Genomic DNA, 24,603 nt, shown 5'->3' with positions numbered 1-24,603 from the left:
TTTAAAACAATACAACCATAAAATACTGTGTAAACAAGTTAGTTCTGATGTCAATCAGATTATTTAAAAATTCAGCAGTGGATACCCTGATATCTATTTAGATATCTATTTAGATCTAGGCCACTAGAGCTCTGTCTTGCAGGACCTGCAGAACTGTAATAGATTCTGCAGGGCCCTGATCTCATATGGAAGCTCATTCCACCAGGTGGGGGACAGGACTGAGAAAGCCTTGGCCCTGGTCAAGGCTAGTTGGATGTCCCTGGGGCAGGGGACTGCTAGAAGATGATTTGTGGATCTCAGTGTTCTCCGGGGCTCGTATGGGGAGAGGCGGTCTCAAAGGTTTACTGGCCCCTGATGGTATAGGGCTTTAAAGGTAAGCACCAGCACCTTGAAACGGATCCAAAATTCAATAGGCAGCCAGTGCTGTTCACACTGCACTGTGTGGATACGAGCCTACACAGGCATCGCCGTCAACACCCATGCTGCTATGTTCTCCACTAGCTGTAGCTTCCAGAGCAGAGTCAAGGGCAGCCCCATGTAGAGAGAGTTACAGTCTGGAAGTGACTATTGCATGGATCACTGTAGCTAGGTCCTGGGGGGTGAGCTATGGGGCCAACTGCCTGATCTGCCTCAGATGAAAAAAGGTAGACCTGGCACTGGTGGTGACCTGGGCCTCCATAAAAAGGGAGGCATCCAGGAATACCCCCCAGACTCTTCACCCTTGATATTGACACCAATGAAGTTTCGGGACCTGATTCCCTGACTCAGTCCCCCATGACTCAGGTACAGGACCTCTGGCTTAGATTGATTTAACTTCAGTTGGCTCTGTTGCAACCATCCAGCCACAGCTTTTAATGCCTCATCCAGATCTCCTGGGGCTGTGTCCAGGTGGCCATCCATCAATAGATAGAGCTGGGCATCATCTGCATACTGGTGACAACCCAGCCCATACCTCCAGATAATCTGGGTGAGGGGGTGCATATGGATATTATTCTGTTTATATATAAGTTTCAGACATTTTCTTAGGGATGGGGTTAACTGAGATTTTACTTTATATTGTATGTTTTTAATTTTTGGAATCATAAGCCAACTTGAGCCAGAAGGGAAAGCTGTGGTATAAATATTAAAATCAATCAGTCAGTATTTAATTTTTCACAAATGATCTGAAGTTAACAGTGAAGTGGCTCCAAGAGGCGCTCTAAACTGTGAGTAGTAGCAGTACGGCAAATGAGGTTCAGTGTAAGTGACTGTTAAATGATGCACTTTGGACCATGCACAGAAAGACTGATGGAGTTTGAACTGATGGGTACTGATCAGGAATGAGATCTTAAGGTGGATAGTTGAATGAAAATACCAGCTCCATGTATGAAAAAGGATTAGGAGGAACAGGACTGGAAGTAAAACAGCCACTATCATATGACCCTTGGTACAGCTACATTTGGAATGCCTTTGTGGGGGAGGTGGCTTGTATGTATGCTATTTATTTCTGGGGACAAATGGAGTAATTGTACTTGCCTTCATTCTCTGTATTTTGCAGCACAGCCTGCCCTATACACCAGCATAGCAAAACATCTGTCTCTGTCTGGTTAGTGGCGTATACTTCCTACCACTGGGGCAGTCTGCAGAATTGCCTGTGTATCAGAATGTGCAAAACATTTGACTCTGTAACTAACATGCAGACTGCAGATACACAGAATGCGCAAAACATTTGACTCTGTAACTAACATGTTCAGCCAGAGACAGACCAGAAAGGTATACAAATGGGAATCTATGGGTCTCCCTAACCTGACTCAAGAGACATAGTTCTGACCCTTGGCTTATGCCAACTAGATGGCTGAGTGACTAGTCCTCTTAATGGATCCAGAATGCAGGGAGCTCTCTTCTTCATCATTTACCAGTAGATGTGTGATCATCCAAGAAAGGATGATCTTTCATCCACATTTTTTCAGTGCCAAAAATAGCATGGCAATGTGGTTATAATCAGCAAAAATGTGTAAAGGGAAGTGTTAAATCCCTTCTGCCCTTCCTGCCTCAGAGCCTCCATCTGAATCCTGTATAATTGTTCCCTTTTAAAAATGCTGGTATGATCTGCTGACAGATCTGCCAGCATCATGTTTACTTTCACCCTAAGACAAGAGAAACAGTAAGGGAGATATTTGATATGTGAAAGATGGGATGCAGCTATAGCATACTTGTAGACAAGATTCTGAAGATCTTAAGCAGAGAACCCACCACAAACAATATTTACAGCCACAATCTTGAGACACTTAGGTCCCTGCCACACGGGACGGCTGAAACGCGGCTACTCAGAGCCGCACCGAACTTGAGACGCCGCGGCGGGATCCCACGGATCCCCTCAGCCATGGCGCATCGCTCCCCGGCACAATCAGATGCCGGGGAGCAAGAGACCGATGGAGGGGGAGGCTGCCAAACTGCGCATGCTCGAGCATGTGCAGTATGGCTAGGGGCCGAGATGCGGCGGCACAAGGACGTGTCAGCCGATCCCACGGCCTGCCTTGAGCCGCTCCAAGGGATACAACCACCTAGGAAGGTGGTGCTGTTTTGCTGCGTGGTATCGGCGTTTGGGACGGAACAGGGACGGGCAGGCAATGATTCCCAGATGTTGCCGTGGGATTGTGCCCGTTTGCTCTGCCTTCGTTCTGTCCCGCTCCCGACCCAAAAGGCCTTGTATGGACAGGACCTTACAAGAACAGAATTCCTCCTTAGTGAATCAATTTTAGCCTTGGGAATTTGCTTTTGGTGCTCTCTAGTTCTGATTCAGTAAAGCTAATTAGATATGTACTCAAATCCACCGTCATTCAATAAAATACTTAAAGGAGGATCTTAAATGGTTTGTCAAACTGAAGTTCTCCAGTGGAAACTAATTCTCTTATGTGTCAACTTATGTAGGTTGGCTGGCCAGTAGCAGACAAGTTTCTGCAAGTGAATCATTTTCAGTGGCTTTCAAGTAAGTCAGAGTTTGGGGAGGTGAGAAACATCCTAAAAATGTTCTGGATGCTCACAAGATAGAATGCTTCTGCAACTCATGACTAATACCCTAAGGGCCTCATGAAAGGGGGAAAAGGTATTTGTACTTTCCACTGAGCTTCTAATTAAGTGAATTAAATCAAGGGGAATTATCCTAGGACCAGCTACTTAAGGGTTAAATAAAAGCCCCATTATTGACTAATAAAGACTTACTTGATTATAAAAATCTATGCAAGTTTCAGCTTCTAGATGCAAACAGCAGAAATAGTGCTTCTCTCGACATTCATCTTACAGTGTGTCTGTTTGCTGATTCTAAAGTGAATTTGACATAATGGTAAGTAGTTCAAACAATCTATATCGCTGGAAGCTTTCTCTCACGTACTATTGATTTTCTTACCCCATCTCCAGCATGCTCAAAAGCACTTCCTATTCTGTTTACCATTGTATACAGCTGGAATGCATGGTTTCACACTGTCTAATGGAATTAAGCAGACCCAGAAAGGCATTTTCCTGGAAAACGCAATGTATTTATTTGTAGCTCAGCAGAAAGTAAGAGGAGCAAATAAGTGCCTTGCTAATTTAACTAGGCAGCATAAGAAGTTTGAGGGTTTGATAGCTGGAGGGAGTTGACAGATTTTTTTTTTTTTACCAAGTAAAGGCCTTACTCTGAAGGCAGGTGTGAAGGTGTCAGGATTTATCTGTATAGTTTTACTGTGTTTGAAAGTGCTGATATTCTCTCTACCTAGATATTCTCTCTCCACCATGTTTAGCATCCCAGGAACAATAATTTCATTCTCTAGGCACATCGGTGACTTGCACAGTTAACAAGTAGTAGGAATCCAAGGAAATTAAATTGACTAAAGGAATCCAGTCTATGAAGGGTTCTGTGGCCACCAATCACAGCTTTGTGAAATGTCTTTTGGCCACAGTCTGTCACATATTAAAGCTTGTTGGATTAGATAACCACCACTCAGGGCTGGCCATCATGTGGTACAGCGAAGATGCTGTCTCAGGTGGCAGTTTGTGGGCACCTTTTGGGATGAGATATTTCATGGTTCAGGAACAGTTCAGACTTCCTGTATGAGGATGTAGCATATCTTAGCACAGAAGGAAGATCAGAAAATGCCATTTTTGTCATTATAGGGAAATGTAGACATGACTGCCATTTTTAATTTTTTTATCCCACCTTTGGCAGTAGGAAACAAGAGGTTGAGGCTGGCAACCCTAATGTTACATGGGGCACTTTCATTTCCTATTTTCCCCATTCTGCCTCCTATCCAAAGACAATGCTCTAAGTATGCATTGAGACTGTAATTGATCAAAATCCATGCCAGTTTGTTAATCTTGGAAGGCTCAAATAAAATGTCTTCTAACTTTTTGATACAGATTGAAAAGACCATTTCTGGCCATACTTCTGATGGCACAATGATGTCAACAACTGCACTGAGGGCCAAACTACACATTACAAATTTTGGTGAGGCAATTACTTCCCCAGCCAGAGCCATTCAGGCTTGGGGAAATGAAACAGGGGGGAGGCAGGAGTCCCTCCCTCCCCCACACTGTCACCCCAAGTCAAATTGGGGAAAAAACTCTATTTCCCCTAGCTGTTGTGTGACTAGAGAAAGAGTGGCATGCCAACATTTGTAACATGTAGTTTAGCTCTAGTTTCCATTTCCCCATACTTAGTGTAGCAAGAACCTGGGAAGGCAGCCAGGATTCATAGCGACTCAGTATGTATGTGCCTGAGAAGGTCTCCATCCAATCATAACTCTTAACTCCTGTTCACATTACACAGCATCGTCATTGGTGTTTTTTCCAGTTGCATGGCAAGCTCCCTGTTCTGGGGAAAGGTGTCATTCTATATAACTAGGAGCTCATTCTGCTGTAGCCAATCTAGCAATCCGATGTGAAGGTGGTGGATCCAATTGGACCTAGTGGGCAGGAACTAGAGCTGAAAATGTATTGTGACTTTCATTGCCTCTAGTACTTTTTCCTATTGGCTTGAAATATGGGAGGAAGATTCCTTGGGAGAGGAACAAATGAAGATTCCTTGGAAGAGGAACAAATTTTCTGTGTGGATGAGGAATGTACAGTCTACATTCCAGTTGGGAAGTGGAAAATTGTATGTGAAGCTGTATTTCCCACTGAAACCAGAGGAAACAGCTAATACATTCACTCACTATCCCATTCATGAGACACCATAATATCAGAGAATTTTTTTGAACATTTTTATTGCTTTTTATCTCTACAAACTACAGGGTATAGGGAAAAGGAATAAACTAAACTAAAATACAGAGTAAACAGGGATAAAAAAAGGTTCTAACATTCGGTAATCTAATGTTTCCTCATTGTTTAGCTTTTACATAATTGGAGATTAAAAGTTAGTATATCTATCTCAAGCAGTACAAGCAAAGTTAACTATAGTGTGTGCATCTTAGTAAGTAAACAAAGAAGAGAAAGAGCAGACTTTCAGGATCGGGTTATTTAGCTGATTTTTTCTTTCCACATTTGTTCTTATCAAACGGCAGCTTGACCTTAAATGATTTAGGAGCCCCGGCTTCTAATTCTGATTCAAAGCCAAAGTCTTCCTCAGAAGAGCTACGTGGAGAGCTATCACTGCTTCTGGAACCATGCTCTTCTGTGACGTTATTATCCTCTACTTTTCCTTCTTTTTCTTTCACTGGGCTTTGATGCTGTTCCAAAAATGCTTTTGCTTTAAGAACAGAGTCAATCTTTTCTTTTTTCTTTTTGAAGCTGAAGATAAGTCCTTCCGGGATTATCCATCTGTAGGGAGTGGAATTTTTCTGTAGAAATAAAGACAAATTTTTGTATTGTTTCCTCTGCTTTCTCACCTCAAATGGAACATCTTTTAAAACTTTCACTACTTCTCCTTGGATTTTGAAGGTTATTCCATTAGTCGCCTTCAGTATCATATCTCTTGTTGACCTTTTAGAGAATTTCACAAATACTTCACCAGGCAGTTTATTTTTCTTGATAAATTCTGGATAGGTTTGGTATACCATATCCAGATCACTTTGTAAAAGTTCTGCTTTACAGCCTGCCACAGAAGCTAGGGATTCACTTAAAATCTCTTTCAGGTTCTCATCTTTTTGTTCTGGAACACCTTGAAATCTCAGGACATATGCTGACCATTCCATCTGAAGTTGTAATATCTGTTGTTTCTCAGAGGTCCTCTCTTTTTCCACTGCTCCATTCTCTGGTTCAATACATTTGTCTTCTCATCATCCTTTTTCAGCTTTTTAGCTGCCTTCTCTGTTCTTGCATTGGTTTCTTTCAGTTCTTTTTGTAGAGCTTCAAAGTTATTATTCAAGTTAGTCATCTGGTCCAGTAGAGGGCACAGTGCTGCAGCAATCATCTTGGAGATGTCTGTGGTTACTTCCGGTCTGGAAGCCAGAGATGACGAGCTACCAGTTCCTGATGAACGTTTCACCTTAGGCACCATTTTTTCACCCCGATGAGACATTGTTTATGTTAAAGGTAAAAAAAAATATTGCTTCTGAAAGTCTTTTAAAGTACATAGTTTCTGCTAGTCTGCACACTGGTCAGTTAAGTTAACGTTATTCCATCATAGCCACCATTTTGCCCCTCACTTTCTTTCTTTTTCAGCTGCTCTTTCTGAGGTAAGGCAGCTTCCCCACCCTTCGTTGTTTTGGGGGCTACACTGTGGCTTTGTGGATTGCATTTACACACTTACGTGAATTGCCAGATAGTCACTCATGCTTTGCTCCTCGGCTTGCACCCAAAAGCAGGGAAATTCTCTTAATGCCAGATCTCCTGTTTGCTCATTCCAGTATGCTTCTTTTATCCCATGCTGGTCTTGCAAAGCCCTCCAAACTCTCTTCTTATGTCCCTAATAGAAGTACAACATGATAAGAACATGAGAAGTAAAATTGATTTTCTAACACATGGCATGATGATGAATGCTCAAAGGAAAATCAAGTCATGGCAAGATATCAGAGATGATGGTATAAACATACAATGTCTACTATATTATTAATCAGCCTCAAGACTAAAGAAGATGATGAACCGCATTAACAGACACAACTGAATCTGAACAGCTGATTATAAAACAAAAAGAGCATTTACTGTGGCAGATATATAAGATTTTACTTCCACTAGAGAAAGAACAACTGAAAAACGTATGATTAAATGGATGCAAAATTTCAAAGAACAGAAACCTATGCAACAATTGGAATGGCTATTAAAAGATGTCAAATTTACAGCCAGAGAAGACATTAAGAAAAAATTGGTATAAAATGTATTTCAGATGGTATATAACTCCAAAGGAAATCAAGAAAGCAGATAAAAATTACAAAGGAAAATGCTTTAAATGTCAAGATATAGATGGAACCTTTTTCATATGTGGTGGTCTTGTAAAAAAGCAAAACAAAATTGGAAGGAAATACAAACAGAAAAAGGAAAACATACTGTTTAAATTTCTAGAGAAAGGTAAGAACATGCTACAAGGTGTGCTGCCTAATAAATTACCAAAAATCATAGAAGAGATATTCAAATACATGGTGACAGTGGCTAGAATTATCTGCGCAGCAAAATGGAAACTAGACATCTGCCCACGCTTAGAAGATTAGAAAAGTAAACTTGTTGAATATGTAGTAATAGCAAAATTAACACCCTGTGAGAAACAGGTCAATTAGAAAATATGAGGAGAGATGGAATGTGTATTATGTGATTTACATAAGGAGATAAATTTAGATTGAGAAGCTTAAAATATTTTATACAAATGTACATTAATAAGATAGAAATAGAATAAAAATCTGTTTTAAATTAAATATCCTAAACATGAATGTGTGCAAGGAACTGGACTTTGGGGAGAGCACCTTTTCCTAGTTTCCTTATTATGCGATATATTATATCTGCAAAATTAACAGCAAGTATGCAATTCATTGTAATAATGAAGAAACCAACAATGTAGTTGTAAAATAGACATAGTTATGAGGTCTGAAATTTAAGATGTTGAATATAAATGTGCCCCAACAGAAGTAAGGACAATTGTATTCTACAGATAATTATAATGGAGGGGATGTTGGAGAGAAATATTTTCTGTTTTATACACTCTCTCAAAAATGATTGTTCTCAATAAGCATAATTTTGTTCCTTTTTCTGTATCTTTTCTCTACTACTATTATTCTCTTTTTTTAAAAAATAAAAATATATTTTTAAAAAGATTTACTTGGTGGACTGTGCATGTGCAAAAGTGTCCACAAATTCCAATCCAGATTTGTTACTTCTTCCGAAGCAGTGATCTGAGTACTGCCTTTCAGCACAGTATGGTACTTGAGAAATTAAAAACATTGGGAAAATCTAGTCAGGGGATTGCCTTGTGTGGCAGTGAGGAACTTGATAAGGTGATTTTGCCTGGAAATTTAATGTATGTTAAAGTTCGAAGCACCCCTGGTTCTAGTGTCAGTATCTGTTTTAACACTCAGGTGATTTTTCTCAACTACTATGTAAGTCAGAATTAATCAATTTCTGTTTTTTATCTTGTGATATGTAACCACATTCTGCCACCTCCTATGCTATTCTTGGGGGTCCACTGGTTGTAGTGTGCTGTAGCGGATGGAGTGTTGGGCTACAATCTAGGAGACCCAGATTTGAATCCCCAGTCTGCCATGGAAGCATGCCAGGTGGCCAATGTGCACAGATGTGGTTGGGGGGCGGAGTTTGCCAAGTGCGATATTAAATCGGATTTCTGGCTTCTCCCCATTCACTCTGGGGACTTTGAATTGTTGGGTTTTGCATTTGAATACAAATTTTACATGGACTGGGCTCTTCCTATGGGGTGCTCCATGTCCTGTGCAGTTTTTGAAAAATTTAGTACGTTTTTAGAGTGGGCACTGCATTTTAGAACTGGCCTGAACAGTACTGTGCACTACCTAGAGGATTTCCTGTTCATTGGTGGCGCTGGTACTGGCCATTGTCAGTTCTTGTTGGACTCCTTTACGTTCTTGGCCTCGGAACTTGGAGTCCCACTGGCACACAAGAAGACGGAGGGTCCAACCAAGGTACTTACATTTTTGGGAATTGAGTTGGATACCAAATGTCAGTTGTCCTGTTTACCATTAGAGAAGCTTCCGGAGTTACAAAAATTAATCGATCAGGCTGCAAAACTTAGGAAAATAACATTACTGGAGTTCCAGCAGCTGGCGGGCCACCTAAACTTTGTGTGCACGGTAGTGGCCCCAGGCAGGGTGTTTTTGCATCACCTTTGTGACGCCATGGCAGGCTTGCAACTGCCTCACCACAGGGTGAGGCACTCAGGTCACTAAGGGGCAGGTTATTAATTCTCTGACCTCTAAGTCAGCCCGGGTCATAATGCTGGTTAGGGCCTTTACATTACTTTGCCTCAAAAACAATATATTGTTCTAAGCACGGAATATACCGGCGGGCACCAATAATGGGGTCGCTGATGCTCTCTCCCGAAAACAGATCGAGAGGTTTCTGGTAAGGATGCCAGTGAGTTTTTTGGGGATTGGAGGGCTGAAGCTGATAGGGCAATTGGCCTAGCCTTAGCCCCGTCAACCAGAAAATCATATAGAAGGGCCGGTTGGGAATTTATAGCCTTCAGGCAGTCAGTGGGCCTACCTCAGGTTTGGCCCATCCCAGTGCCTCAGTTATAACATTCTGTGTTTATTCTAAGAAAAAAGGTTTGTTTGTAAGATCTATTAAGGGTCAGCTGTCCTCCCTGGCTTATGCCAGCAAAGCCTCGGGCTTTGCGGACCATACAGGAGATTTTCGCATCAGGAAGATGCTGGAGGGCTGGTCCTGGGAAAGTGGGCCCAGAGTGGATGCTAGGAAGCCACTGTCTCTGGCTGTCCTTAAAGGCTGGCAGGCTTTTTGGCCAAGCATCTTCGCCGACACCTATGAGGCTTCACTTTTTCATGTGGCTGCATTGGTAGCCTTTTTCGGGGCGCTGCGAGTTAGTGAACTCATGGTGGCCTCCCGACGGGATGATTCTGGAAGGGCCCTTTATTTCAGGGATCTTACTGTGTCATTTGATAAGGTTAAGGTTGTTATTAGACAGTCAAAGATGGATCAGCTAGGCAAAGGTGCTGTGGTGGAACTTGGTCAGTGCTTGGACCAGGAATTGTGCCCTGTATGGGCCCTACGTCATTACCTGGCCTGGAGGGGGGCTGGGGATGGCATTTTATTTTGCCACAGGGACGGTTCCCCGCTTACCAAATTTCAATTCTGGTCCTTGACCCAGAAGGCGCTGAAGGCGCTGGGTTTGGGAACCTTTCACTTCGGAACCCACTCCTTCAGAATAGGGGCTGCATCTACTGCAGCAGCCATGGGATACTCGACATCTGAAATTCACAAGATTGGCTGCTGGCATTCCCGTTCTTATAAAAGTTATGTGCGAAATAGTAAGTTTTATGTTTTGAGTATTTACAGAGTTCTCATTACAGGTGCTGATGGCCGGCAAGGGAGACAAGAGGTTCTGGTCTATGGCCACATCATGGGGTTTTTTGGGCCTCCCACCGTGCCAGGAGGACACCTGTGGGTTCACAGCTGGGCCTTAGCAAGTGGGCACAAGTTGAATGGTTGGGGAGGAAAGGCATGAGATGGCCCAGACTCCACCCATTGTTGCTTGGGGAAAGGCAGGGGCCTTCCCCACAGGTCTTGGTTATCCACCTTGGTGGTAATGACCTGGGTTTGTTGAAAAACATCGTGTTGGTGCTTCAAACCAAGGCTGACCTCGCCAGGATTAGGGCCTTGGGCTGTTAGGTGGCCATGGTGGCCAAAGCAGAGGCTTGGCCTTGCATGTGGTAGATTAGTGTGGGTTAAGAAAGCAGAACCAGTAAGCACTTTCAGCCAGTTCCGGTTTGGGACTAGGGAGTCATCAGAGACAGCCCCTGGGCTTAGGGCTGGGAATGGTGACCACCTTGGGGAGCCTCTTAGGTAAGCTCCTCCCTGCAGGCTGCAGGGCTTCAGGGGTAGGCGCTCATGGGGGGGGTGACCTGTGTGCTGGGCTGCCGGTTGCGGGCCAGACGTTTGGGCCTACACCGGGGCTAGTGGCTTGCCCATACCTGTAGGCAAGGAGGTTGGCTGGATTGCCACCTGCCTGGCTTGTTCTGCTCCCACTTGTTCCCTTGCTGTTGATGGATTTGCAATTTAAATAGTTAATAAAGTGGCCCTTGTTTGACTCCAAACAGGTCTGTCTATTTATTTCCGGCTTGGGGGGTAATTGAAAAATATGTATTGTGGACTGCATATACATTGTATGGAATGCTACGGTACAAAAGAAAGTCTTTACTTCCTCTATCTGGTTTGAAAGATGGCATGCATAACTGGAATTTCTCTTGATGGTGAACAAGTCAGATGACCCATACGCCACAAATGGGGAAACACAGTAACTTATAGGAGGTATAAAAGCAGATGTTTTTATAAAGAAGAAAATCAGGGCAAGCCCTATGTGATGCATAATGCACAAGAGCATGGCTGTTATGTAATATATTTAGTTCAGAAAAACCCATGAAGGAAAAGTTCTTGCTGGATCGCACCCAATGTTCACACTGTTTCCATAATTGGCACAGCAGTATCAGTGACAATCCAAACAGTTAATTGTGCTTAATATGATTTGTCATGCTGCTTGAGAATTATATCCTGATTATATCCATTATCAGCATTATAGTGTGCCTTCCACCAAAGAGTAAATTCTAGCAGTCAGATTAGCAGTAAGCTGTTACCATGCTCAGATGAGTGATGGAACAAATTCTTAACACTGCATAACAGATGATTCTTAAATGATACAGGAATCATGGATTATTTTGAAGGGGCAAAAGTTACAGGGAAAGTTGGTAGGTTACAGCATAAGATCAAAGGGATGGAATGGTGGATGATGCCATAAAATAACCAATAGCAGCTTGATTTACTGCATTTCTTACTTGTATTAAGAACATAAGAACATAAGAGACGCCAATGTTGGATCAGGCCAAAGGCCCATCCAGTCCAACACTCTGTGTCACACAGTGGCCAGAAATACCAGTGCCATCAGGAGGTCCACCAGTGGGGCCAGGACATCAGAAGCCCTCCCACTGTTGACCCCCCCCCAAGCACCAAGAAGACAGAGCATCACTTGCCCCAGAGCCCCATCCATACCTTGTGGCTAATAGCCACTGATGGACCTCTGCTCCATATGCTTATCTAATTCCCTTTTGAAGCCGTCCCTTCCATCTGACTAAGGAAGCTCAATCCTACCCAGCTTCAGATAGAAAAACTCTGAAAACACCTCTGGGCAGTATTGCTGTTCAATACACTAACAGAGAGTATGGCTATGGTACATTATAGATAATAAGATTTTTTAAAATACATAATTGGGTCCCACAGTACAATCCCCCCCTTTTTTCTATATATACCCATTCAATTAATCTTGACTTGCACAAGTATAACAGTATCTAAACATCATCCTCGTTATGTCTCTGGACTCTCATAAACAGATCTGCACAAAATGGCTTTATTCAACATTCATGAACTTTCAACATTACAGAGTGAATTTTATCACCCTATGTGGTATTTTCTGAGATTATACACTTGGTTTGCTGTATATAGTAGGACTTTGCTGGATAGCTGTAACAATCTGGGGCCAGACTATCTGAAGTCCTATCCAAATCTGCCTGTCCACTGTGATTTTCCTTGGAAGGTTTTTATGTGGGTTCCTCTGCCATTTGGAACTTTTCAGTTGTGGCACAATATATTTAGAATATATTGTTCTGTGGCATTTGCCTGACCCATCTCTTTAATAACTTTTAGATGCCAGGCAGTCATTTTTATTTTGCCAGGTGTTTTGTTGGATTTCTTTTAATAATTCTTTTGGTTCAAAGTAGTTATTAGGTTTAACAGGCTGTTGATGTTTTATCTGCTAAGTTTTTTTAATGCAATTTTAGATGTATTACTTAATCACATTTATTTATTTATTTGATTTATACCCCACCCTCCCCACTGAAGCAGGCTCAGGGTGGCTTACAAGGCCACTTGGCAATAAAACATTAAAACAATAAAACAATAGTTGTAAAAACACAGAAATTCAAAATGTATGGTAGGATGGCAGAAACAGTTCTAATCAGCCACCGTAGAGTCAGCGCTAGTTGTATGGCTGGTAATTTGACTCCTGTGTACATCATTCCTCCGTATAAGCGAGGATATTAGAACAGGCAGCCAAGATGGATTATGAGATCTAGCTTACTTGGTTAGTGTTAACCCATTTGCTTAAATGCTTGGTGGAAGAGCTCTGTCTTGCAGGCTCTGTGGAATTGTGGTAGATCCCGCAGGGCCGTGATGTCATCTGGGAGCTCATTCCACCAAAGAGGTACTGTTGCCAAGAAAGCTCTGGCCCTGGTCGTGGCCAGCCTGATATCTTTGAGGCCGGAAAGAGTGAGGAGATTTTGAGATCTAGAATGCAGTGCCCTCTGGGGAACATATGGGGAAAGGCGGTCCCTCAGGTATGCAGGCCCATGACCATATAGGGCTTCGTAGGTAAGAACCAGCACCTTGAAGTGAACCTGGTTTGCTATAGGTAGCCGGTGCAGTGCTTTCAGCACAGGCTGAATGTGTTCCTTCAAAGGGAGACCCAATAACAGCCTGGCTGCTGCATTTTGCACCAGCTGTACCTTCTGTATTTGGGGCAAGGGCAACCCCATGTAGAGAGCATTACAGTGGTCTAATCTCGAGGTGACCATCACATGGATCATTGTTGCTAGGTCATTGCGTTCGAGGAAGGGAACCAGCTGCCTAATCAGCTGAAGATGATAAAAGGCCAACTGGGCAGTGGTTGCTACCTGGGCTTCCATCATCAAGGAGCATCATCCAAGAGCACTCCTAAGCTCCAATGCTGGTACCAACAGCACCCCATTGAAGGTCGGGAGTAGGATCCCTAACCCCGGACTGCTCTGACCCAGGCACAGGACCTCCATCTTTGTTTGATTCAGTTTCAGTTGGCTCAGACTGAGACACCCAGGCATGGCCTGTAACACCAAGTCTAGATCTTCTGGTCTTGAGTCAGACTGGCTGCTCAATGACAGATAGATCTGGGTGTCATCCACATACTGGTGACAACCCAGCCCATGCCTCCAGGTAATCTGGGCAAGGGGGTGCAGAGAGATATTAAATAACATCGGGGAGAGAACAGCCCCTTGTGGCACTCTGCAAACCAGTGGGTGCAAACCAGACAGCTGTTCCCCTAGTGCCGCCCTTTGTCCCTGACCTTGTAGGAAAACAGGAGAGCCACTGTAAAGCAAACCCTAGAATCCCGGCATTGGTGAGGCAGTGATCAGTAACTGGTGGTTGTCCATGTCAAATACTGTCGACAGGTCTAACAACAGCAGTACCGCTGATCCACCCCAATCTAGATGCCTTCAGAGGTCATTTGTGAGGGCAACCAGTGCCGTCTCAGTCCTATGACCTGGATGAAAGCTGGATTGGAATGGGTCCAGTATGTTAACATCATCCAAAAAACTCTGCAACTGAATTGCCACTGCTCTCTCAAAAATCTTGCCCAAATATGGCAAGTTAGAGACCAGCCGATAGTTTGCCAATTCGGCTGGGTCCAAGGATGGTTTTTTAATGAGAGGGTGAACCACTGCTTCCTTAAGTGCCCCAGGGAAGGTTCCCATGGAGAGGGACTTCTTGACGATCTCCCCTAGGAGAAATCTCACAGATGCAATCGAGGCCACATAGTACTTTTTTTAGTGGCCCTGACTGCCATCTCATAAGTAATAATAAATGACCTATAGGATGCTCTTGTAGCTTTGTCATGGGCACACCGCCATTGCCTCTCTAGCTGTCTTAGCCTCCACTTCATCAGCTGTAGCTCCAGGGTAAACCACAGAGCCAGTCTGGAGCGGGGACGCAGAGAGCACCTGGGAGCAATCTTGTCAATGGCCATGGAAAGGCAGCTATGCCAGTCTTCCACAAGCTCATCCAACAAGCTGCCAGGGGGTATAGGATCCCGCAGAGACATCTGAAGCTGCCCTGGGTCCATTTGACTCCATGGGTGAGCTAAAATATCCTGTTTTGGCAGTATGTTCACACAGGCCTTTAGTGCATAGTGGTCCGACCATGGCACTGCCTGAGCACTGTACTGTACTGTAACACCAACTGCAGAGGTCAGATCCAGCGTGTGCCCCGCCTGATGGATGTGAGCTGTAATATATTGGAATAGTCTTAGCACCACCATGGATGACACTAGGTCCATTGCCTATGTGGAGGTCACATCCTCAGCATGGACACTGAGACTATTAGTCTAGGGTGCACCAATGTCCATCCTGATACAGCCTCCACAAGGGATGGCAGGGCATTGACTGGTGTGTTGGGCAGATGGTACATCAGTCAAAGAACCAAACTCTCCATGGCTTCCCAAATCAGGCCGGTGCACTCTATGCCAGGGATCTTTGGCAGCAGGAGTGCTCTAAAGGAGTAAGCCTCCCAGATGAGCAAAGCCACCCCCCCTCTAGTCTATGATGGGTGAAGGACCAAGAAGCTGGAGGAGCCAATTGGGAGAGAGCTACTGTCTCCCCATCTCACATCCAGGTCTTGGTCATCTCTCTGCTCTAGCAGGAACTAGGTCCACTCTCTGCTCCAGCAGGAAATCCCAAAAGACCATGGTCTTATTGTTTATGGACCTGGCATTATACAACACCAATGACAGAGGAGGGTTATTTATCCCAGCTTCACTACCTGCAGCTGTTGGGGTGGGGTGCAAGCTGGAAGGGGGTCAAATGTTTTTGCATCTTGAGCCCCTTCCTTTATATTCATGGTTGATTCCACTACTATACTTTCCCCTCCCCAGGAGCGCTGGAATCTCCAACCTGGTCATCGTTCTTAACTGATGGTTTCCGCAGAAGCCTCAGACCAACCAGCCATATTGACTGATGGTAGTAGTATCCTATATAACAGCAAATAATAGCTACTAATAAACTCCTAAATTTAATATTAACCCTCTTCTCATTAAATTTTGTCCTCAGTAAGAGTCAATTTCATTACAAGCCTACACAGTTTAACCTAGTAGCCTATGACTTTTTTTGCTCATTCGATTTAGCCAGCAATTTAAATAAAGGTTAATAAATATCAATGGCAAATTTAACTTCAAGCAATCCAAATATAACCTCTTGTTAATTAATTTGTTAATCTATGTGCAATTAATATAATTAATTTAATCCATTAATTTAGACCCACAATTAATTGGAGAAAAAGAAAATAATCAATTAATAATCTCAGCACTCCAACCCAATTAATTAAGTCTAAAAAGAAAACCTGGGTGTTCCCTATGAGCAAGCAGCCAAGCAGTTGCTGTTAGCAGCCAGTTTGTGGATCCAGTTCTGAGCAACTGGAGTCTTCCTTGGGCCAGATGGACCTGGGGGTGAACAATAGTTTGTGTCCTCTGGGACCCCCCCCCCCCAGTGTCATGCTGGTGGTTATTGACCTCTCTAAGCATCTCTCTGCTCCTGTGAGTTTGTTGGTCTCCAAGTCCAAATTCCCCCATCGTTTTTGCCACTGCTGCCTTCATCGTTGTTATTGTTGGCAACCACAGACCAGTCCACCAAGGTTGCCGCCCCACCAGTTGCGCTGCAGCTTTCAGGTTATACCAGGTAGACCCAGCAGGGGAAGAGGCCCCTTTCTGGTTCCCCAGTTGCTTTGATGGTAAGCTTGGTGCAACTCAGCTTGTGTTGCCAGGATGGCCAAAATGGTGATCGTGTCGAGCAGGCAGGGCAGCCAGTGAGGCAGTCAGCCAGCGGCCACCACCAGGTGCACCCAAGGCACTGGCAGGGCTCCCAGTCAATACCGCGGCTTCCTTAAGTGTCCTTGCTGTGACCAGGCCGATCCAGATGGTCCGACAAGTCATATCAGCAACCCTATCAGAGAAGATAGAATATGCTCCATCCCCCCAGCTTTCACAGTTACCCATCAATGTTGGTTACAGAAGTCCACAGACAAAATGCGCAGCTCTGCAAGTGGGTACCAGGTCAAAACTGCAAGGAGCTTTAGCACCAATGCTCCTTGCATGCTGCCATCGTTGCCATCTTCTTTATCTATATAGTTATACCTCACTTTTATTTCCAGTGGGGTCCCAAAGTGGCTTAGAACATCATTCTCCCCACCAGTGTTCCCTCTAAGCTGAGTTAGTGTGAGCTAGCTCACAGTTTTTAAGCCTCCGGCTCACACATTTTTGTCTTAGCTCAGGAAGGATGGCTCCAGAGCAAACTAATTTATGCAATAGCCAAATCACTTGCTCAGAACTTTAATGCCAGTAGCTCACAAAGTAGAAATTTTGCTGACAAGATTACACAGCTTAGAGGGAGCATTGCTCCCCACCCACCCCATTACATCATCACAGCAACAACCCTGTGAGAAAGGTGAGGCTGAGAGTGACTGACTAGTATAAACAGTGAGTTTCTATAGAACAAAATTCGAGTCCAGTGACAACTTTAAGACCAACAAAAGTTTTATTCAAGGAGCAAGCTTTTGTGTGCATGCACACTTCTTCAGATGCATTGAAATGGAAGTTACCAGTCCATAAATATAGGTAGAGGGTAAGCAGCAATTAGCATACAACATAATTAAGATGTTTAACAGCTGCAAGGACCAAACAGGAAAAGCAAGCTTAGTTTATATGGTCACCATGTGTTTGGACTTAATTCTGGGGGGAAACGTAGTGAAGCAAATAAATATATCAGAATTGGAGATTGATGTGTAAATATACTCTTCTTAATTGCAGAATGCTGAGAGTAATTAACTGAGACCCTATTGTGACACTCCATCTGTCTCCTCTCAAGCATGGCGGTAACTAACAGCATCCTTTTCTTTAAGGTAGGGTGATTGGTTGTGCAATCTCCTCTGTCACCTGACCAGAGAAATACATTCCAGTCTACCATTTCAAATTACATTACATTCTACTATTCATTGCATTACATTACAATCACTATTCTAATCTACTGTTCCAAATAAGAAATACACTGAAATAAAGACGATGTATACCCCCTTCTTGGTGAGAATACAGATGTAAGGACATATGTAGTGAAATAAGAAACCAATATCCCCGTTAAGTCCTGGGGTTTTTTGTTTTGAGTGTTGTAATAACTTGTCATTCAGCAATTTCTCTTTCCAGTCTGTTCTTGAAGTTCCTTTGCAATAAAACAGCTACTTTGAGGTAACTCACTGAATGTCCTGAAAGACTGAAGTGTTCACCCACAGTGAGTTTTTATGATAGAGTGGTGATTTGGCCCTGGGTCTCTCAGATCCTAGTTGGACACGCTAACCACTACACCGTGTGGTTACACTCTGTGTTTTTACATTGTATTCTGTTGTAAGCTGCTTTGAAGAATCATCATTTCAAAAGTCAGGCAATGGCAAACCACCTCTGAACACCTCTTGCCTTGAAAACGCTATGGGGTCATCACCATAAGTCAGTTGTGACTTGATAGCAAACAAAGAGAGACACACAGAGAGAGATAATGTTAATAAACAAAGAAATGATACAGTGTCCAATGATACTCTTCTAGAATTTTTAAAATGCTGTCCAGTTCACTTGTTCCCTTTTTTGTTTCTTGTAGCTTATATAATAGGTCTGTGCAAACAACCCATTAGTGCATTGATTCACCAAGTGGGGAGGGAGAGTGCCCTGGCTCAACCCTCTGCCTCTGTAAGATCGTTGAGTTGTTTGCACAGTGCAGACACATAGCTGAAGTGCCCATGTGCATGTTCTCTCCCAGTGATCAGCAATGCACAGAAAGCAGGGTTGCTGACAATGGAGAGGGGGTATGTCCAGGCATTCCCTCTGCACATTAACACCATGCAGATGACTTGGCAATTGCAGACAGCTGGGGCGGGACCAACGTGCTCATGCCTGCTCTCACTCTCTGTACATGAACCAACATTTCTGTCCTGAACGGGGAAAGGATTACTCTTCTAGAACTGCATTGATAGTTGCCCAGCAGCGTCTCTAGGATGCTCAGGGTTGCCAGGTCTGGGTTGGAAAATACCTGGAGACTTTGGGGATGGAACCTGAAGAGGGTGTGATTTCGGGAGGGGAGGGGCCTCAGCATGGTAAAATGCCATAGAGTCCACCCTTCAAAGCAGCCATTTTCTCCAGGGGAGCTGATCTTTGTCAGCTAGGGATCAGTTGTAAAAGTGGGAGATCTCCAGATCCCACCTGGAAGCTGGCAACCCTACGGATGCTTAAGATATTGTAACTAAAATCATTTAGACTTGGAACTACTATGGGTGTGTGTTTGTGTGCCTGAACACTTTGGCGGTAGTAGCAAAGCTGGTGATAAATTAGGGTTGTAAATACTTGAGACTCAGAATGGCAGGCATAGATTGTTTCTCAGGTACTGAAGGCATGATGAATTTGCCTTGTACTGTGTCTGGACATTGGTTCATCTAGATTAGTATTGTCTCCTTCCCCAGCATCTGCTACCTGAAAGCCTTGAACCAATCATGCAAGGGACTGAACCTGGGGTCCTCTGCATGCAGAGCATGAGCTCTGCGACTGGGCCGTCGTCCCTCAGCTTGTCCTCTGAGTTCTCATGGGATTGGTTAGGAGTGGATGTCATGAGCATGGCTGTCCTCATGTATGATTGTCTCTCACTGATCTAAAACAAAACTTCCTTTCTACTTTCATTCAGTACAAACACTGCTGAGAAGAAAGTGCCTGAAAAACTGAAAAGGATATTAACAATGGCTGATTTCAGGGAAAGTTTACTGTGCCGAGCTGCTTTGCATTTTAAATCATCCCCTAGTCATGCGTGTCAGTGATAAAAGGCTCGGGGTGCATCGTGCTTATCCAAATACAATATACAGCCTCCAATGTGGGACATTAATAAGATTATAAATATCACTCTCTTGTTATAGTCAGCACTCAGGTGACAAAAATACATTTTGGCTGGGATTATTGCGTGATCAAACATTCCAGTGAATTGCTTTTATTTTCCACACACCCCCCCTTCAAGGTACAATTAATGTACCTGATGTCAGATTTCACCCTGGTGCTCATCAATTATTTCCATTTAACCATTTTAAAGTTGACAGGCTCCTGTCTGAGACTAAACCATTGCAATTCTCTAGGTTCCTCGTGGTTACCACCTTAAAACGTAATGGTGAATAAACATATTGATGTAAGGATGCACTGGGAAGAGTTTTGGATGGCCCCAGAGAAGGGAAGGTGGATAATTGTACATGTTCCCATGTACATGCATTAAATTAATGTAACTATAAAATAGTTTAAGTGCTCACATCTATTAAATTAGGCAGAGCAAATACTACACAGAGCTCAGGCTTAATAAATTAAGTCTATTTTACAGCATAAGCATTTCTGCTTTTTTAAGTTCAACGAGTCAATATGAGAACATGAAAGGAGCAAGGTTAAATAAATTGCTGTCAGAAGATGCAGGATTTAGCAGCCGTAGTTACCCTAGATTTCAACAAGAATAAGCCGTTACCATAGCAACCACATCACATGATCTTCACACATACTGTGGGCCAGATTCTGCTGTAATTTATGCCGGTGAAAAATTTGAAGCGGCTCCTTCTGAACTATGACACATTCCTCATGCTCTGACCCAAAATTTAATCATCTTCAAAGCTGCATATCTCATGTCTTTTATTTCCCCAAATGAATCTAACTTATTAAAAACGACTAACCCAAAAGAGGATGAGCATGTAATGAAGAATAGAAGTTGATCTTATTAATAATGATGCCAATTGCACAATGGTCGTCATGTTGCCTTATTAACAGACTTCAGACTGTCATGCTTCACAATTCACTTCTGGCCTGAGGCTTTCTGCCCCTGTCAGGTGAGATTTTATCAGCTATCCTCATATGGGTAGATCTTCTCTATTTCCATCCTTTGCAGGGCACCATCATGTTCTACATAGGATGGGAAAGTTGAACTAATTAGAACATCATCATGCATGCCTTCCCCAAGCCCTCTGGGGGTATATCCCTGCTCCCTTTGCACTGATGACATGCCCCCTTCCCTTGTAGAGCATAAGAATGGAAGAAGTATCTTCCTAAATCAGGCCAGAAGCTTTCACAGTTTGAGACTTCCTGGCTAGTTCCAAGTCAAATCTGACTCTAAAGTCTGGCATCAGCTTATAATTAGTTCATCCACTGGAATGGCAATACCCCTCCCTTTTGCTCTGGGGTGCATTTAGGAGCCCTTCCTAAGAAGCCTGAAACCCTGAAGATTTCCAGTTCCAAGTGATCTGGTCATCTGAGCTGCTGTTGCTGGGACATTGGAAGTCTTTAGCAAGGCTGCACTCTTCTTGCTACCACAAGATAACTTTTGAAGAAAATGGAAGGGAGCAGGGTGTTGTAAAAAGACTTGGGGAGGCCTCCAGGCCTTGCTGTGTACCCAGTGACACCTCTGAGATGTAATGTGACTTGAACCTTAGAATGGGCCTAGCTTTAACAAAGGCCAAGCTGGGCTTAATCCCAATCAAGCCCTTACTAGCTTATTTTTTGATGAAACAAAACAAGAGCAGGAATGTTTTCACATTACTAATCTCTAACTACAACTAATCCAATATGTTGCTGGAAAATTTACAAGTGAACATCATGGAGATCACTGCCCATGTTGTTTGTCCACAACACCTTGTAATCAAAAGTATACTGCCTTAGAATATTATATTTCCTTTTTTAGCCATTATAAGTAGTGATAGGCCTATCTTCTATTAATTTTCTAATACTTTGAAAAGGCAGTGCAGGGGTACAGCAACCCTTAAAGAAACTGAGTGAATAAGAACTACTTCACAATAACTGGTCCAGGCACTGGGATGGTGTTAGATACGAGACTCGAGGCAGCAGGTGAATAGTGATAACAGCTTTATTGAACAGGAAGTCAGAAGAACCAGAACGAGAGAAAACAATGGAGCAACAGGCTCCTTTTTAAACAGTCCAGGCTTGGCAAGCCACACCCACATGTCAGATAAGATCCAATCAAATACAGTACCGCAACCCTTGCAGATCGCTAGCTGAGACATATTGCGGTGCGAAATGCCCCTGCAGTTTCAGTTTGATTTCAGCCGGGGACCCGGTTTTGATTTCAGCCGGGGCGACCAGAGACCGAGCGATGTCAAAGACAGCCCTTCCGCAGGAGCTGAGGAGCATCGCCTTCTGCTGGTCCTCAACCTCGATCTGATTAGCCTGGAGGTGAAACTCGAACCTGGTCAGGTAGGAATCCCAGTCCTCGAGGTCGGGTTTGAATGCCTCGAACCGTGGGTTGACGGCCATCACTGCTCTTTGTGCCGGCACTGGCACAGGTGTTGCAGCTGCTTGATCAGCCGGGTCTCATTCTTCCGCCCTGGGTTCCTCAGGGGCTTCTCGGTCGTCCGCCGTCTTGGCGTCGGTTCAGCGGGGCTGCCTACCTGCTCTATAATCCCATCCTTGTCGCCAATTGTTAGATACAAGACTCAAGGCAGCAGGTGAACAGTGATAACAGCTTTATTGAACAGGAAGTCAGAAGAACCAGAATGAGAGAAAACAAGGGAGCAACAGGCTCCTTTTTAAACAGTCCGGGCTTGGCAAGCCACGCCCACATGTCAGATAAGATCCAATCAAATACAGTACATAAAGACCAATCACTTTGCTTCCCTCCAGAACTTCCCTTGTTCTGATAGGTTGGTTTACAATACCTTGGTCAGACTCAAACTCAATACAACACACATTCCATTTCATACACAACAGATGGACTCTGTCACTTCTAGGCATGGCCATAAACACTTAGGAGTGGCATGGAAATTTCCACATGATATAGTAATGATTTTCCACGTGATGTGAATCTATAGAGCAAGCTGCTCTTGGGGTGGGGAGCAATTACTATTTGAAGGCCTCCATTCGGCAGTTATTATGACATGTAAATCAGTCCTCAACTCATGATTAGTCAGATTTGTTTGTTTTCACTGTAAACAAGCATACCATACACCATGATGTGCATACTACGTTTTGGGGTCATTGGTACATGTTCAACCCCACCCTCCCCCACAAGAACTAGTCGGTTTCACCAGAGGTGAAGTAATTTGAATGGAGATCAACAGAAGAGGGAGAGTACGCTTTGCTGGGGAGCTGGATTAAGTTTTCTGGTCTTTTATCACCTTGTATAAAATAACTGGAAATTATGTATGTGAAAAGTCAATTAGTAACCCCAACTGGCAATGTTGCCAACCTCCAGGTGGTGGCTGGAGATCTCCTGCTATTGCAATTTATCTCCAGGTGACAGACATCACTTCACCTGGATAAAATGGCCACTTTGGAATGTGGTTGCTATGGCATTATACCACATTGAAGTCCCTCCCCACCCCAAACCCTGCCCTCCTCGGGCTCCACCCCCCATATCGCCAGGTATTTCCCATCCCAGAGTTGGCAACCCTAACAATTGGTATTATTGTTGAAATTACATTGTTTTTGCTCAGCTGTCTTTCAGGCTGCAGATTATAACCTGGTTCCTGTATTGTCCAGCTTCTTGGAACTGATGAACTCCATCTTCAAGAGGACTGCATTGGGACTGGAAAAGTCAGTCTTGATTTTCCAGTAAGCAAGCAAGAATCTTTTTGCAAGCAAGAATTTTGCAAGCAAGAATCTATGTTGTTCAACTCAGAGAGAGGGTGTTGTCCATTTGGGTTCATTGTTATACCTATGAGTTCAGCTATATAAACCTTTGTTGTATTGTTCTTTATGGTGGAGGTTTTTAAGTTTAAACATTCTATTTTAAATTTATTTGTTGTTCAAGCTATTTTCCTGATTTAGCCCTATAGATCCCATGCAGACATTTGAATATGATTGTATATGATTGTTTTCACCTAGGCCAAAATTTAAAATGTACTCATTTTTTACATTATTTTTGCACCAACTGCATATGACTAGCATATAAAAATAACATGAAATGGCATTAAATGGCCTTAAAAGACACAAAAGAACCATCAACAATGGTAACAAAAATGAGGTGAACCTTAGTCAATGACAATAACAGTGTACAGAATCAAAATGAAATGAAAATGGCCATATCGAGGGATCCCTTGAAGAAATAAAAATGTTCCCCCTGTTCATTGCACATAATGTAATTGTTGTTTCCTTGGTGGACTGAGCCATGTCCAAAGCAGAGCCTTAATAAACAACCAGTGGGTGGCTTAATAGCTGTCTTTCGCCAGCCCTTTTGTGTTTTTTAGTACCATGAGAGGAGGGGGATGAGATGGAGAGCCTCCTCCTGATTCCAGTCTCTCTCTCTCTCTCTCTCACACACACACAACAAGCACAAACACATATACACACAAATACATCAGGCTAATGCTTTAATGATTAACTCTTTTGACTTTCATTTGAGGCAGATGAAAAGTACCAGCTATAACACCATCCGGAGTCAGACAACGAAGAGACCTTTAAAAGAGCCTTTATTTCTATGTCATTATCTCAAATTGCCTTGTTTATCCCCTGAATTCTGATCAGGTACCATTACTGCACTTGGTTGTCCACATCACTCTTCTGAAGGGAAAATTAATTCTGAATTACTGGCCCTATAGCTGCCTACTTCTGCACATTATCTGTCAGGGACAGATGCAGACAAAAGCTAGCTAAGTGGATTTCTG

This window comes from Gekko japonicus, unplaced genomic scaffold (assembly GCF_001447785.1).
Source record: "Gekko japonicus isolate JY-2015 unplaced genomic scaffold, Gekko_japonicus_V1.1 scaffold93, whole genome shotgun sequence".
NCBI lineage: Eukaryota > Metazoa > Chordata > Lepidosauria > Squamata > Gekkonidae > Gekko > Gekko japonicus.
Note: the sequence above shows the minus strand (reverse complement) of the source record.